The 16,108-nt window shown below is 35.7% G+C and overlaps 1 protein-coding gene across 7 annotated transcripts in view; it reads left to right on the top strand.

Annotated features, from left to right (window-relative positions):
• The window catches only part of LOC100378910 (TNF receptor-associated factor 2-like), a 99,492-nt gene that overhangs the window by 34,517 nt on the left and 48,867 nt on the right, over nucleotides 1-16,108 (top strand). Inside the window, exon 1 of one of the 7 annotated variants that reach the window (XM_085492286.1) lies at nucleotides 3,285-3,380. The exons of the other annotated variants lie outside the window; for them this stretch is intronic. The gene's annotated coding sequence lies outside the window, so the exon portion shown is untranslated. Of the gene's footprint in view, nucleotides 1-3,284; nucleotides 3,381-16,108 lie in introns of those variants that run through there. 7 annotated transcript variants of the gene reach the window in all.

Genomic DNA, 16,108 nt, shown 5'->3' with positions numbered 1-16,108 from the left:
GAATACAATTTATATACATGCATATTTATCACACATAATTTTGCTGTTGGGAGTGAACCTACCACAACGGGAAACAATCGTTCCACATTGCGTTTTTTTATGTATGCCCTTTTTGTAATGAAATGCTTTGTTTTGCCAGAGCCCGATTAGTACACAAAGAATATTATTTTGACACACTTGAAGTAAAACGTCAAAAAGCGACATACTCTAAACAACGGGTGGGTGACTTGCGTTCAATATATATTTTTCGCCGGTCATTGTATTCAATCATGGTCCTACATATTTTTGTGACAACATTATTGTATCCAGTCGATAATTATTCTCTTTCAACAACTGAAGCCGCCCACGCCCCATTGTATTTATTCGACAAGTGATTTCTGTCAACAAGTGTGTATTCTCACACACTTATTAAATGCTTTAAAGTTTCCATTAAACCACGGAAAAAAACACGCATTATTTCATTGATATTACTGTCATCCTACCGACGACCCACTTGGACTTGGCAACATCGACGCAAATCGCAAGGACTAAACGCATTTATTTATTATTCATTGTCTGTTTCTGTCCTATAGACACTGGCGCCACGACTTGGCGATCAGGTCATGGGACTGCTATCTCTATTCTCCGTTTGCTGACTTCGCTATAGTTATTTTTTTTCTTGTCGTCTCAAGATTGTTGCGAGTTTACAATTACCAACACGCTTACATTGTTGGTTTAACCATTTAGCTCCATGGTACAACCGGATGCGTGTCACACAAGTCTCGATGAATGGAGACACCGGGATTTCACACCTGGAGTCGGCTTCACCTCCATCCCAACCGACCTCGTGATTTAGACGAAACATATTGACTCAGTTCAAGTAGGAATTACATACAATTCCCTCACTTTAATACTTGAAGACGCAATTCAGAATGTCCATGTAATCGCCTGACCATGAATAAAGGCAATCGATTTATAGCATGTCGGGGCTATCGGCGATTTCGGGTACTGGACATCTCAACCCCCCAAAAATCTCGACCCATTTTTCGTTGGACATCTCGACCCACCTACACCTATAGCCAAAACAAAGGTAGCGTGAACATTCAGTTGTGATACATGTCAAAACAATCGCTGCCAGTGATATATTTCGCGAATAAAAAAAACAAAATAAATGCAATCAAAGGCGCCGAACACGGGCGTTAGAAATATATAGAACACGTTGTGACACAGTCTCACCAGCGTCTTTCGCTCATTGAAACGGACAGACACACGTGCTATTTTCGTATATTGAATATGATGGCAAGGGAAAAGAAACACCGGAAAAGACAAGTTGTGTATGTGTATTTATCAATCATCAAACTAAACATTCAATGTTATATAGTATAGTAAATTTTATTTGACTCAAATTAATAAATTGGAAATACATTAACCATGGTCAATAATCATACACACAAAAAAAATCAATAACAAGAAACACAGATAGGGTCGCGTCGATGCGAAGGGTCGAGATGTCTAGAAATCGGCGATTTCAATGAATAGAGATTTAGAATACCAATACATGTCAACACTCGCAACAAGAAAATGTGCCGCTAAGACATCGGGGGCGAGGACTTATTTTTATTATTTCACATAGTTCCGATTGATCTAGCGGCCTGACTCGCTCGCAACTGCTACGTTAGTACGTCCATGGCTCAGTGTAGCCTCGTAGACATCCAAAATTTCGCTACATTTCAACACATGTAACTTGAAAACAAGTGGCTAGGACATCGGACTTAATTTTATTTCACACAATGCCGATGTAGCTAGCACTCGCAACTACATACAAATCGCCACTAGCAACTGCTATTTTTAGCGCTAGCAACTGCCATTTTCGAGCGCTAGCAACTGCCACTTTCGAGCGCTCGCAACTGACACATTTTGCTACTTGCTACTCGCAACCCACCACTCGCAACTGGCGTATTTATGCACCCTTACATACCTCGTATGTACCTGGGGTAGACCTCTCTTAGATTTGTTCATTTCATGATGATATCTTCAATTCTCTAATTCGGGTGAATATTTTTTTAATTCTTGTTAAAAACCGCAAGTCCAATTGCTTTGATATTACATATATAGGTACTACATGTGGACCTTTCTCAGATTTGTTCATTTTGTGATGATATCCTCAATTCTCTAATTTTGGTGAATATTTTTGTCCTTTTTGGTAAAAAGCAATATTTTTTAATTCTTGTTAAAAACCGCACGTCCAATTGCTTTGATATTACATATATAGGTACTACATGTGGACCTTTCTCAGATTTGTTCATTTTGTGATGATATCCTCAATTCTCTAATTTTGGTGAATATTTTTGTCCTTTTTGGTAAATAGTGATATTTTCGACTTCTTGTTAAAACCCGTAAGTCCAATTGCTTTGATACTATACATAGGCACTACAGGTAGACCTCTTTCAGATTTGTTCATTTTGTGATGATATCTTCAATTCTCTAATTTTGATGAAAATTTTTGCCATTTTTGTTAAAAAATATATATTTTCGACTTCTTGTTGAAAACAGCAAGTCTGATTGATTTGATACTATACTTATTCATTTTCTAATGATAACTTCAGTTCGTTAATTCGAATGTGCATTGCGGAGCTATCTCAACCGAGAGGCTGCCTGTGTCATGACAGCGGCCTAATGTTTATACGTGTAATGATTCAAATGTTTTGTATCGACATTTCACTATGTTGGGTACGACCTAGCAACTGCAAATACATAGGCCTCTGGAATTTATTTATGTTAATATAGTACATTCGTAATTGAATATGTCGCATTGTGTTGTTACAGTAGTGTCATTGCGTTCTTAACACAACACGTTGTGCATAACTACATGGATCACTGGATCTGACCTATTCGTAGTTGTATTACTATAGTAATAGTCAACTCAACCTAACTTCAAGCAATATAGCCTCAATTTCACAACACTGTTCCGCTGGCTACTGACTAACTAATATATTTTAGAATTGCTGGTAGGATTCTGTGATTCATCGTAGTTAACAAGGCTCGGTGTAAATCGGGTATTTGTGATTGTGGTATACACAATGCTATCCATTTACAAGATGTCGAGGAACTTTGACTAATTGCACACTCTGTACTCGGGAACAAACATTACATATGGCAAGGCAAGCCTGGCAAAGTAATGAAACACGTTCAATATAATAGTGTATTTGAAAACACAACGACCATACTCACTGTGCTCATGCTCATGACTCAATATGTAATCAAAGTACCTTCAAAATAGAGACAGTTGTCAAGTAAACAATTATTGTGTGTACATCGAATGAGCCATATGTCGAACGACGTGCACCGGACACCGTGGTTATTATGTTTCCATAGTATTTTATAATACCATAAAGACAAAGGTAAAGACATTAAATATTATTCAGGCAATTCATAATATAGTGCATAATTAATCTCACGAAATTCAATATATCAAAGTTGTAGAGTTGAATATATACATAAATTACTAGTGACTACAGTTACAGTCAGTCACTTGCTAATACTGAGCATTTCTTAGTATTGGAGTCAAAACAACCCAATATTATTTTTCACAAATTTTGGTTCAATGAACTCTAACTAGAATAAATTACTGTTTGGTTTCTCATACCACAAGAAAGTGAAAAACCTTTAACATGGGGGGGGGGGCATATTGAAAAAATCATAAGAATATATCATATGTTTCAGGAAGTAAAATTCACACTAATTATTTTCATAGGACAATTGTTTTTAAATCATATCAATTTATATATTTTATGAAAGCATGTAGTTCACACTAATTAACAATCTGTTATGGTAGATGCAACCATCATGTGACTGCTAGTTAAATATTTTGTTAGCTCCGCTGTCATACATGACGGAGCAGAGCTTTTCATATAGGTCGTCCGATAAAAATTGCATTTTCGCTTTGATACTTGATATGTAGTCACCTTGGTCGGACCTCTGTCAAATTTGTTCATTTCTTGACGGCATTCTCAATTCTCTATTATTGGCGATTATTTTTTTCATTTTTGGTAAATTTGACTTCCATGTGCGGAGCACACAAAGGGGGCCTTTGCAGTTAGTTCGTGTGTATGTATCCCACTTTGTGTGTATCTCAAGAACCCTATGCATATATGTTACAATGCGCAGAGCTGATTAGTTTTGTGTAAAAATCCATGCATATTAATTACCTAATTTGCATAAAAATTGGATACGTAAATACACTAAGACAATGCAACTAATTAGTTTTGGGTTTTACCTAATTGCGTAAATTATAATGAACCCCGTTTCGTAGTCCGAAACGGGGACTTATGTTTTGGGTTCCGTCCGTGCGTCCGTCGTCATTTCTCAGAGATGTCTGGACAGATTTTCTTCATTTACTTTTGATTTGGCTGACCTTAGACCGACTGGCGGCCATTTTTGTCCCAAATAACACCAAAAATCAACACTTGAACAAGTCATCAATCGTTTCACGGACATGCCTTTACCGATTTCTTTTAAACTTGGCATTGACATCAGTCATGTTGGGTTACTGATGCACATAATTGTTGTCGTGATTCGATTCAAAATGGCATACTGATGGCCATTTTGTTTATTTACGAGCGTTCTCATTTTACAGAAATCTTTGTACTGATTGGGGTTAAATTTTATACAAAAGACAAGCTATAATGGGCTAAATGTTGTTTTCAGTTATTTTTCGTTTTCATCAAAATTTAGCCGAATGGCGGGCATTTACAAAAACAAATAAAATCAGAAAATTCAAACATGACATCAATCATTTCTTTTGGACATGCCGTGACCGATTTCATTCAAACTTGGCATTGACATCAGTCAAAGTGGGTGATGCACGTTATTGTTTTTCGTGATTCGATTCAAAATTGCGGACTGGTGGCCATTTTGTTATTGTGAGTGTTCTGCTCATTTTACAGAGATGTTTTTTACAGATTGAGTTAAAATTGGGTAAAAAGGCAAGATAAAATGGGTAAAATGGTTTTTTTTTCAAAGTTGATACATCGCAAGTCATGATACATGAGAATGTCGCTTTGTTTTGTTTTATTTTGTTGACCTTTAACTGACAGCCATTAATTGTACCCAAAATTAACATTTGGGCATGTCATTAACAGTTCCTGGGGCATGCCTTGACCAATTTCATTCAAACTTAGTCTTTATACATGTTTCATGCACATTTGTAGTTAATATGCTAAATAATAATCAAATATTTAAACATAATCTGACTATGCTTTTCATTGTTTGACAAACTCACTAAGTACATAACGGAGACTATATAATTTACAATGGGTATGCAAAAAACCTGACATTATTACACGGAAGTATTTATGTCAAATGCAGTGTTACAGTTGGTGAACTGGTAGGTTATTTTTTTGTTTAATTTGTGAGATTAACATGTGAGATTAACAAGAGATTAATATGAAAATTCGGTGAAGTTTTCAAGCACGCAGCGTTCTTGCACGAAAGCCTTGACATCTTACATTATGAAGTAATATGACAAATTTCACTTCGGTTGTTATTGGCACCTGTGTATAGTATACAGTATGTCTTGCAGGCGTATTTTTCGCAACTAATAATTCACACCGCCTTTCGATTAATAATTAATCATCAGTATACATGATTGAAAGAAAGTTATGTTAGTGTTATATTAATTACAGTCCACGGGTTTGCTATAACACAAGAAGGAACTTCACCCATAATATGTTTTTACTTCCTTATTTGAATTTTATTGTTGTTGAATATAGGTGTGATCATGAATACTTGAATTCTCTGTACCGTGGCAGAAAAATGCGTTAAGACTTAAAACACGGTCGGCTATGTTTTTAGCTAATGAAATCAGTCCCTTTTTTGCGTAAATCTGTTTATGGTCATCAAGAAAGAGGAAGTTCAACTTTAAGTTCATTTGAATGGCAGCATTTGATATATCTATATTCGTTACCAATATGTATAAATTACGCCCCCCCCCCATCCACAAACACACTCATATCTATGGGGTTTAAACCGACCAGCAAAACCAACTGACTAGAGCTAACCCAAAAATTATGCAGAGATTCAAAGCTAACTAACATACGGGTGTCTCCAAAATATGTTTCGACAATTTATTAGCCTTCTGATTGAAATGATTAAATGAATTACTAAACGTTTTAAACTACATGACCTCAATTGCATTTGTCATTTAATTTTGTCAACAGTTTCATGTTACTGTTGTTGTTTATATAAAAGTTATTTCAAGTTCTTATTCAATCACCCAACCAATCATAGGCCAGGGCATACAATATAATAACACCATGCAAGTAGCAGCATGCTTAGCATATATTAAAGGAAAAATTGTAATTTCGATTCTAATTTAAAAAGCTAAATCACATAATTTTGCCTTTCACTTTACCAGATTTAATGACGATAAGGACATGATAGATTACACGTGACTTTGCAAGATCCCCTAAATGATAACTATGGGGCGACTGATCATATTTATTCATGAAGAGGAACGTTACTTTTTAAGTTTATAAGGGTGGTAATAATTTGAGAAACAAAAAAACCAAAACAAATGATGTAGGCCACGATGGAGTATTGACAATATTGTTTTGGGAATTCTCTTTTTTACGTAAATTGTTAAAACGAAATTACATATCAGAATATTTGAAATTATTTGGGAGAGTAACCACACTTTTAGCGCATTTCAAAACATTTCACTAAAGTTGTACATAATAATGTTTATAATTATGTTTTCCAAATATATAATGAGTAGCAAGTCTTTTAAATCAGTTCCCTTATAACAGTTTAATTGCAGTATTTAGTACCTATAGTAAAATCGTTGTTTTCTCTGTATTTCTCATTTAAACATGTTGGTCACCGACTCTGATACTGGTCTCTGTATATATGCATTTTGTCGGTTTTCTAGTTTATTCTCACGTTCAGACTACTGAAAGAGAGGTTTACCCACCATTTCTTGTGTTTTGTCTACCTCGCGAACTCATTTTAGCATTCATCTTTTGTCTTGTTGTGTTCCTTCCTGTTATAATAATTGGTCGTCGTTTTGAAAAAAGGGTAAAATAAGGTATATACGTTTTTAATGAGCAATTAAAATTTGAGTTTCAACGTAAAAAAACAAATGATTCAATGTTAGGAGAGACACACATTATATATATAGAACGTACAGTGCAAAATGATCCTCTGGAGTTGTGGTCGCCGCCTTGTTGGTATCACCTGAAGATCCAGAAGACAGAAGTTAAGTATGCATTAGTGTTGTATTATAAAGGAAATGTTCGTTAAATATTGATTCTGCACACTCAAAGATTCCAGATTTGTATTGATACTTCAACAACAAAAAAACACAAAGATTGTTTCTGTATACTGGTCCTAACATACATCTTTATTACAGAGTATATATACAGTGTATACATCGTGCATTGTCACTACTATATGGTTTCAAGAGAACAACCTATTTGCTGACAGTTGATGTACAAATAGTTCACATAGTGAGTAAGTATATTTTTCACTGCGATTTTTATTCTCCGATGAATTAGCTAGTAATGTAAAACCCATAATTGCGTCCATAATATTTTTGAAACGCAAATTTTAATGTTAACAAGTATTGCCCGATTTACACAAATTCCTTTGTTTAGAAGTACAAATGAATAACTAATTATGCAAAATCTGAAAATTTACGACAGCAACAATATTTGTTTATTAGCTCCGCTGTCGACGAACGGAGCTTATAGTATTCCTGATTGTCCGTCGGCGTCCATCGTCCGTCGTCAACTTTACATTTTCGACTTCTTCTTAAAAACCACAAACTGTATAGCTGTGAAACTTTCTAGGAATGTACCTTGGGTGGTTCTCTCTCAGATTTGTTCATTTCGTGTGGATATGTTCAATTGTCTTATTTATAGCCAATATTTTTGTCATTTTTGGTCAAAAATGCTATTTTCGACTTCTTCTTGAAAACCGCTAGCCCAAATGCTTGGTATGTAGGTGAACCTCTCTCAGATTGTTCATTTCGGGATGATATCTTCATTTCTCTAATTTTGATGAATATTTTTGTCATTTTTGGTAAAAAAATATATTTTCGACTTCTCCTTGAAAACTGCTAGTCTGATTGCTTTGGTATTGTATATGTAGGTACATCAGGTGGACCTATGTCTTGTTGATTTTGTGATGATATCTTTAATTCTCTAATTTTGATGAATATTTTTGGCATTTTTTGTAAAAATTGACATTTTTGACTTCTTGTTAAAAACCGCAAGTCCAAATCTTTGATATTACATATCTAGGTACTACATGTGGACCTCTCTTAGATTTGTTCATTTTGTGATGATATCTTTAATTCTCTAATTTTGATGAATATTTTTGGCATTTTTGGTAAAAAGTGATATTTTTGACCTCTTGTTAAAAACCGGAGGTCCAATTGCATTGATATTACATATCTAGGTACTATATGTGGACCTATTACAGATTTGTTCATTTTGTGATGATTTCTTTAATTCTCTAATTTTGATGAATATTTTTGTCATTTTTAGTAAAAAGTGATATTTTCGACTTCTTGTTAAAAACCGCAAGTCCGATTGCTTTGGTATTATATATGTAGGTACTACATGTGGACCTGTCTCAGATTTGTTCATTTCGTGATGATATCTTTAATTCTCTAATTTTGATGAATATATTTGTCATTTTTGGTAAAAAGTGATATTTTTGACTTCTTGTTAAAAACCGCAAGTATTATTGCTTTGATATTATATATACTACATGGGTACTACAGGTAGGCCTCTCTCAGATTTGTTCATTTCGTGATGATTTTGTTCTTCAATTATCTCATTTTGATGAATATTTTCGATTTTTTATTGAAAACAGTAAGTCCGATTGCTTTAATACTATACATATTGTTCATTTTCTGGTGATATCTTCAGTCTTTAATTGAAATGTGCATTGATAACAGTGGAGCTATCTCAGCCGTCAGCCGTATACTTTTCAGTTTTTTTTTCAGAGAATATAAAGGCAAAATTAATTTTGTACTCTCTTTTTATTTGGTGTTTTTAAAACTGCCGAATATCATCAGCTAGTCTACTACTGTGATAGGGGGCTCCTTAGAGAGAAGACGATGCTTCATAGTCTGGAAGCTAGTAGCATAGACATTGCTGCTAGAGTATTTATATGACTAGAAGATATACCAAGATTATTAGTCATTCATCAATGAATAACTTTTGATTAAACGTCCACCAAACCTTAGCAATAATACCGTGACAACAGAAGTGACAATTCATAGCCCGACATATTTCTGGAGAGCCTTGTTCAGGAATCACCTGCTCAGTTCAATAGAGATTTCATGGGGAAATAACTATTATTTAATGGGATTATGTGGAATGGAACGTTGACTTCCACTTTCCTGTATTCCATTGGATTCATATTTAACTCTGTATGTTTCCCATTACAAACAAACGTCCATACACATGATGATGCAAATACCACTTGGATGCACCCACACAGTTGTACAGTTTTACGACTGTGTTTCAGTGTACAATAATTTTGTGAATTGTGATTTTGTCTTCCCACTATGTGGTAGTCACTTTGAACAAATGATTTAGCCAGATGAACTATGAATCATTCTAAGAGATGAATTCCATATTACATCTCATGCAACGTGTCGCAACTACTATATTTCTTCTCTCATGCTGGGACGATATGCTAAGCCACCACATGTGTAGAATCTGTGGTGAATCCTTTGCAAAACAAGCGCAGATACTGTACGGAGTGAGCAACCCACGAAACCTCACGTTTAAGCTCAGGGCAAAAGGCTTTGTAACATATTTTTAACTGTATAACTATAACTATAACTATAACTGATCTCGGCTTCGCCAAAATACAGACCAGCTGGCTGCTGTCAGATTCACAAGATTCGAACCCACAACTTCTGAAAGACTGCCTCGACATTGTAAGCAGATGTGAACCTCACTGCCAATTTTAAAAGAAGCGCCATGTAATGAAGCCAACTATATGGTCATGCACAACCAAATATCGGTCGTCTGTGATTTCAGAGAAGTTCATTATACTGAAGTTGTGTTTTAATCTCATATCATATAACCTGGTTTTGGTGAATCCTTATAATAGGTGGTGGCATGAAGTCGGGTGTGATGGATGATGGATACTTTTCTCAGTTAAGGTTGATGATCATATCGCTTCACCAGTTCTCTAGAACATTTCAGAAATCTATGTTGTGTTGTCTAGTCTACTGCCCCTGAATATACACAATCATAGCCACACCAAGCGATCTGCAAGTTACTACAATGAATGATTTACTTATCAGATGATGGAAGATGGAACAGAATAACGAAAAAACCACAACAATATTTGATGATAATTCTTAGGCCGACCTATTTCTGGAGAGCCTTGTTTAGAAAGTATTTGCTCAGTTCACTAGAGATTTCATGTGAAATAGTGACACTATGATGTAATGGGATTATGTGGAATAGAACGTTGACTTCCACTTTCCCTTATTCCATTCGGTTCATAGTTAACTCTGTACGTTCCCTATTGATATCAAACGTCCATACACGTGATGATGCAAATACCATTTGGATGCACCCATAACAGTTGTACAGTTTTAGGACGGTTTCAGTGTACAATGCATTGTGAACACTATACTGTCTTCCCACTATGTGGTAGTCACTTTGAACAAATGATTTAGCCAGATGGGCTATGAGTCATTCTCAGAGATGTATTCCATATTGTATCTCACGCAACGTATCGCAACTACTATAGTTTCTCTCTCATGCTGAGAGGACTTGCTAAGTCGCCACATGTGTAGGATTTGTGGTGTATCCTTTACAAAACCAGCGTAGATACTGCAAAGGTGAGCATTCCAAGAAACCTCACGCATTTGGAACTCAAGGCAGAAGGCCGTGTAACATATTTATAACTATAAGTGAATTATTATATTGAAGTTCACTGCTTTTCCAAAAAGCAGATTCACAAGATTCGAACCCACGACTACTGAAAAAGTGCCTCGTCATTGTAAGCAGATGTGAACCTCGCTACCATTTTTTTTGAAGAAGTGGCGTGCAATAAAGCCAACTATATGGTCATGCACAACCGAATATCGGACGTCTGTGATTTCCCAAAGGTTCAAAACTTCATCATTATACTATAGTTGTGTTTTAATCTCATATTATATAACCTGGTTTTGGTGAATCCTTATAAAAGGTGGTGGCATGAGGTGGGATGTGAATGATAATGAATACTTTTCTAAGTTATTGTTGATGATCATATCGCTCAACAGATTCACCTGAACATTTCAAGAGAACTATGTTGTGTTGTCTAGTCTACTGCCCCTGAATGTAAACAGTCATAGCAACACCAAACGATCTGCAAGTTACTACAATGAATGATTTACTTATCAGATGATGGAAGATGGAACAGAGTAACGAAAAAACAAACAAACAATATTTGATGATAATTCTTAGGCCGACATATTTCTAGAGAGCCTTGTTCAGGAAGTATTTGCTCAGTTCAATAGAGATTTCATGGGAAATCGTGAGACTATGATGTTATGGGATTATGTGGAATGGGACGTTGACTTCTACTTTCCCGTATTCCATTGGGTTCATATTTAGCCCTGTATGTCCACTATTGCAAACAAACGTCCATACAAGTGTTGATAACTATATAACTATAAGCGAATTATAATGAAGTTCACGGCTTTGCCAAAAAAAGAGACCAGCTGCTGTCAGATTCACGAGATTCGAACCCACGACTACTGAAAAACTGTCTCGACATTGTAAGCAGATGTGAACCGTACAATGAAGCCAACTATATGGTCATGCACAGCCATCGGACATCCGTGATGTCATAGAGGTTCAAAACATCATCATTACACTGACGTTGTACTTCAATCTAATATCGTATAACCTGGTTTTGGTGAATGGCATGAATTGGGATGTTATGTACGATTGATACTTTTCCCAGTTATTTTTTATGATCATGTCGATTCGTGAACCGGTTCACTTGAACATTTGAAGAAATCTCTATTGCGTTGGCTAGTCTACTGCTCATGAATATAAACACTCATAGTATCACCAAGCGATCTGTAAGTTACTACAATAAATGATGATATATTACTTATCCGATGATGGAAGATCGAACAAAATAACGAAAAACTCCATTGCACCACACGTGTACACGTGGTGGTGTGTGCCTACCCCGATTAGTGCACACGATGGCCGAATAAATAAAGCAGCAGCAGTAACAGCAACAACAACAACAGTTGTCCTAGCTAATATTACGCTAATGTACTTGCTATCCAATCCCCACTCAGTATCGTGTTCATTTGATATTTAATAGGCTACATATAACGTAGTGCTATGTGGTCTGACATATAATCCGACCTGTACATTTTATCTCGGGTCGAACTTTATCGTCGGACTTTAGGCTTCACCCTATAAGCATCCGAAGTTTGCCTAACTGTAGCTCAAATGCATGATCATTTCATGGATGTAATTGAAGTCCATGTGCCCAATAAAATATGATGGAAAACATCACCATCTTTAGCTTCGCTGTCATCGAAGATAATAACACTGAGCTGTACATATAGGTGATTACCCGTCTTTCTCCGACTGTCTATCAAATTTTCCATTTTCGATTTCTTCTTGAAAACTACTGGTTTAGTTGTTTTAATATTTGGTACGTAGGTACATTGGTGGACCTCTATCCGATTTGTTCATTTCATGACAAATCTTCAAATCTCTATTTTCAGCGATTTTTGGTAAAAAAAATAATTATCTCTACTCGATTAATTTGAATTTGTACTTGGTATCCTTGGGTGGAACTCTATCAAATTTGTTTAATTTGTGGTGATTTTGTCAGTTCCCTGTTTTTAGCGAATATTAGAAATTAAGTATGTAATATAATATAATATCTCCTTGTTTTGAGGCTGTTTGAAGACAGCGGAGCTATTTTGCATGAACAAAATAGTTGTTATGTGTTTATGCTTATATGTGTATAAAAAAAATGATTTTTTGTGAATAACTTTGAGTGTATTGAGGCATATTTAAATTATTGTTTGATATTGCATCTTGATAAGCGTTAGAAGTTTGATTATTTGAAAACTAAAAATATTTATTTGGATGAAAATAAAGATTTAAATTACCTTTACGTAGACTTCAGTTCGGGACGCATTACAGTTTTTAGTTCTGTAAAAATATAGATGTTGCATCATAAAAAAGTAGTTAAACGTGCTTTACTTACTCGAAGTTATCCACACATTTATTATTGTGCTAAATGTCACATTTGCATTACCACCGTGAGTCAATAGACCAATAGACCACTGCGGGATCTCGCGTTATGCGTTGGAGTGACGTCAAAACACCGTGTGGGTTTCGACAAACACAAAAGTATTTGCTTAAAATGTGTTAAACATTTTTGATGATGGCCAATATTGGTGAAGTAATGCTAACTCATCGCAATATTCCCCCTTTCAAAAATCGGCATTTTGACATTATTATAAAAAAAATTAAAATCAAATCGTTCGGTTTTTGCGGCCCGCATCTTTCACGCAATACTCGAGATCTCCCAGTGAGTGGAAAATCATATATTACACATTGTGATAATAACCAATTAACGCAATATGACGGTTCTCTAAAAACAACATTAACCATATCACAATGACTTCAGTATATGTTTGTGTGAGACGGTCATTCCGTATTATGTCATGTCGTTAAGTCATTATTCCCAATATCATCAACAACAAATACAAATATAATTTTATTTTTTAAAATAAGTTATGGTTCCATGCGTTAAAGAAAACATATATTGTGTACTTTACTCAGGGGTGGATCAAGTGATAAGGCTGTGCAACAAAGCATTATGAAATATGGTGGAGATCACGTTAAAATCATGCGACACAAACTCACGTGCTTTGGTACTTTGATGAGAAATTCGCATTCTACGCGCTCTTGACTGTAAATTCTGGAACACGGAAACGTTGATTGAAAAACAGCACATGCCATCTCAGTTGCATCACACCATCTTTGAATGTTTGACACATTTCTAACTTCTGTAAGTGATTTTCATTTGTCATTATTAAATTTGTATTGTTACAAAATGTAAGAAATGGTCAATATTCGTCTTACATGGATTCCTATTTAGTGGCAATTGTCTTAAAGATAATTTCTATTTCATCCATATTCATACTACTTTGTTATTTCAGCATATTGACAGTTATGTTTTAATGTGTAATAATACAGTGAACTGATTACAAGTTGTATCTGTTTAATTGCACAGTCAGCTAGCGCACAAGTAAATTCGATGTTTACTATATGGGGGCCGCCATCTTGAATACGGCATGAAACTAAATAAAGAGACAAGTTGTGAAACGCGTTTTTCAGATTCCTACAAATCAGGAAAAAATACAAATTTGTCACAGCCAAACGATCTATTAGGGGTAATATTAAGCCAACCGCTAACCAAATTCGGCCGAATTCGTCGTTTTTGTGTGAAATAATCCCATGCATACGAACACCAAATTACACGAAGAACATAGAACCCTTTCCCTGGGTCTTTGAAACCAAAAATTGTCATTCCAACTCAGCAGCCAACCAGAAACGGCCTTACAGTTAGATGACAATTTTGCCAGCTGACTGTGTTTATAGGATATGTATTTACCTTCTGTTATTTTCATATTTATTGATCGTGAGTAACAGTGTTACTTGCCTAATTTGTGTATTACAATATTAATTCTATTTAGGTCTTGAGCTGAATTTACCCAAATTGCAGAGGAAATGTACTAATAGTCGATTTCTAGTTCACAGGCTTCACGCAGAATTAGCAATCACCTAATTGTATTCATTTGCTCTGTTGTGAAAAATGCATCTCTCAATGAGCGAGAGAGAGACAGAGAGAAATAGTGAGTGTCAGTGAGGAGGTGAGAAGGAGGGGGAAGGGAGGCCGGGGAGAGAGAAAGTGGAAGGGGAAGAGACGGAGGGAGGCGGGAAGGGGAGGAGGGGGAGGAGAGACGGGGCGGGAGGGGATGAGAGAGAAGAGGAGGGAGGGGAGAAGCGGGTAGTCGAGAAGGGAGGAGAGAAGAGGTAGAGGAGAGGGAGGAAAGGCTGGATAGGAATTGATTCGTGGATAGTTAGCTAGTTAAATAGATAGATAGGGGATGGAAAGAGATGGGAGATGGAGGGGAAGGAGAGAAACAGAGGAAGGGATAGAAAGAAGAGGGGAGGGAGATATTGGGGAGATGGGGCGGGAGTAGAGGGAATAGGGTAGGGGGATTGTTAGTTATTTTTATTTATTTATTTATTTATTTATTTGTTTGTTTATTTATTTAATTGTTTATTTATTTATTTATTTATTATTTCTTTCTGAATTTCTTTTATTTCTGAATTTCTTTCCTTCTGAATGTCTTTCTTTCTGAACCTGTTTTTCGGACTAACTTACGAAAGTTGCCAGCGTCTTATCCCTGAGATATTTGATTACGTTTCTGTTTAGTCACCGGTTTGACCTGTTAACAGGTGAATCAGCGATGCCGGCTAGCGTGGCTTATGTAAGCTAGCAATACCCCGTGCGCCTTCGCCTTCGTGTGTGATATAATCTGTATGCTTCATTTGTCATTCACAGTTGTAACTCTCATCATGCTTTCCTATCATTCTGCTCTAGCATGACATACTAATGCTTTCCAATGTTTAATACTAAATATTTAATGTTATAAACATAATGATCTATTAACTGTAATTACCGGATTCTGCCGTAAATTCGCCCATCAAAAAATCGTCTTTGGGACTTGTATTTTCATTGAAAAACCCATCTACGCCGGCAGTTGGACCACCCAAAACCATTGCAGAAGCCAATATAAAATGTTATACATTTTGTTCGTGTTGGATTTTCAATTAGAACGCATAAATTTCATTACAATGTCAACCAGAGCATCTTTCTCCAAAAATCACATTAGCGAACCTCGTGTGCCAAATACAATTATTTTTTCATTTTATTAGTAATGAAAGTATATTCTAAAAACGTTTCTAATAAAAAACGAACACAACTGCATTGCTTAATGGCAATTGAACGCAATCCGGCCATGCTGCGTTTCACAATTTATGATTAATACCTAGTA

The sequence above is a fragment of the Saccoglossus kowalevskii genome, chromosome 17 (genome assembly GCF_978046115.1).
Source record: "Saccoglossus kowalevskii chromosome 17, keSacKowa6.1, whole genome shotgun sequence".
In the NCBI taxonomy this organism is placed as follows: Eukaryota; Metazoa; Hemichordata; class Enteropneusta; family Harrimaniidae; genus Saccoglossus; species Saccoglossus kowalevskii.
The sequence above is the reverse complement of the archived record's forward strand: the minus strand, read 5'-3'. Positions and strand labels throughout refer to the sequence as shown.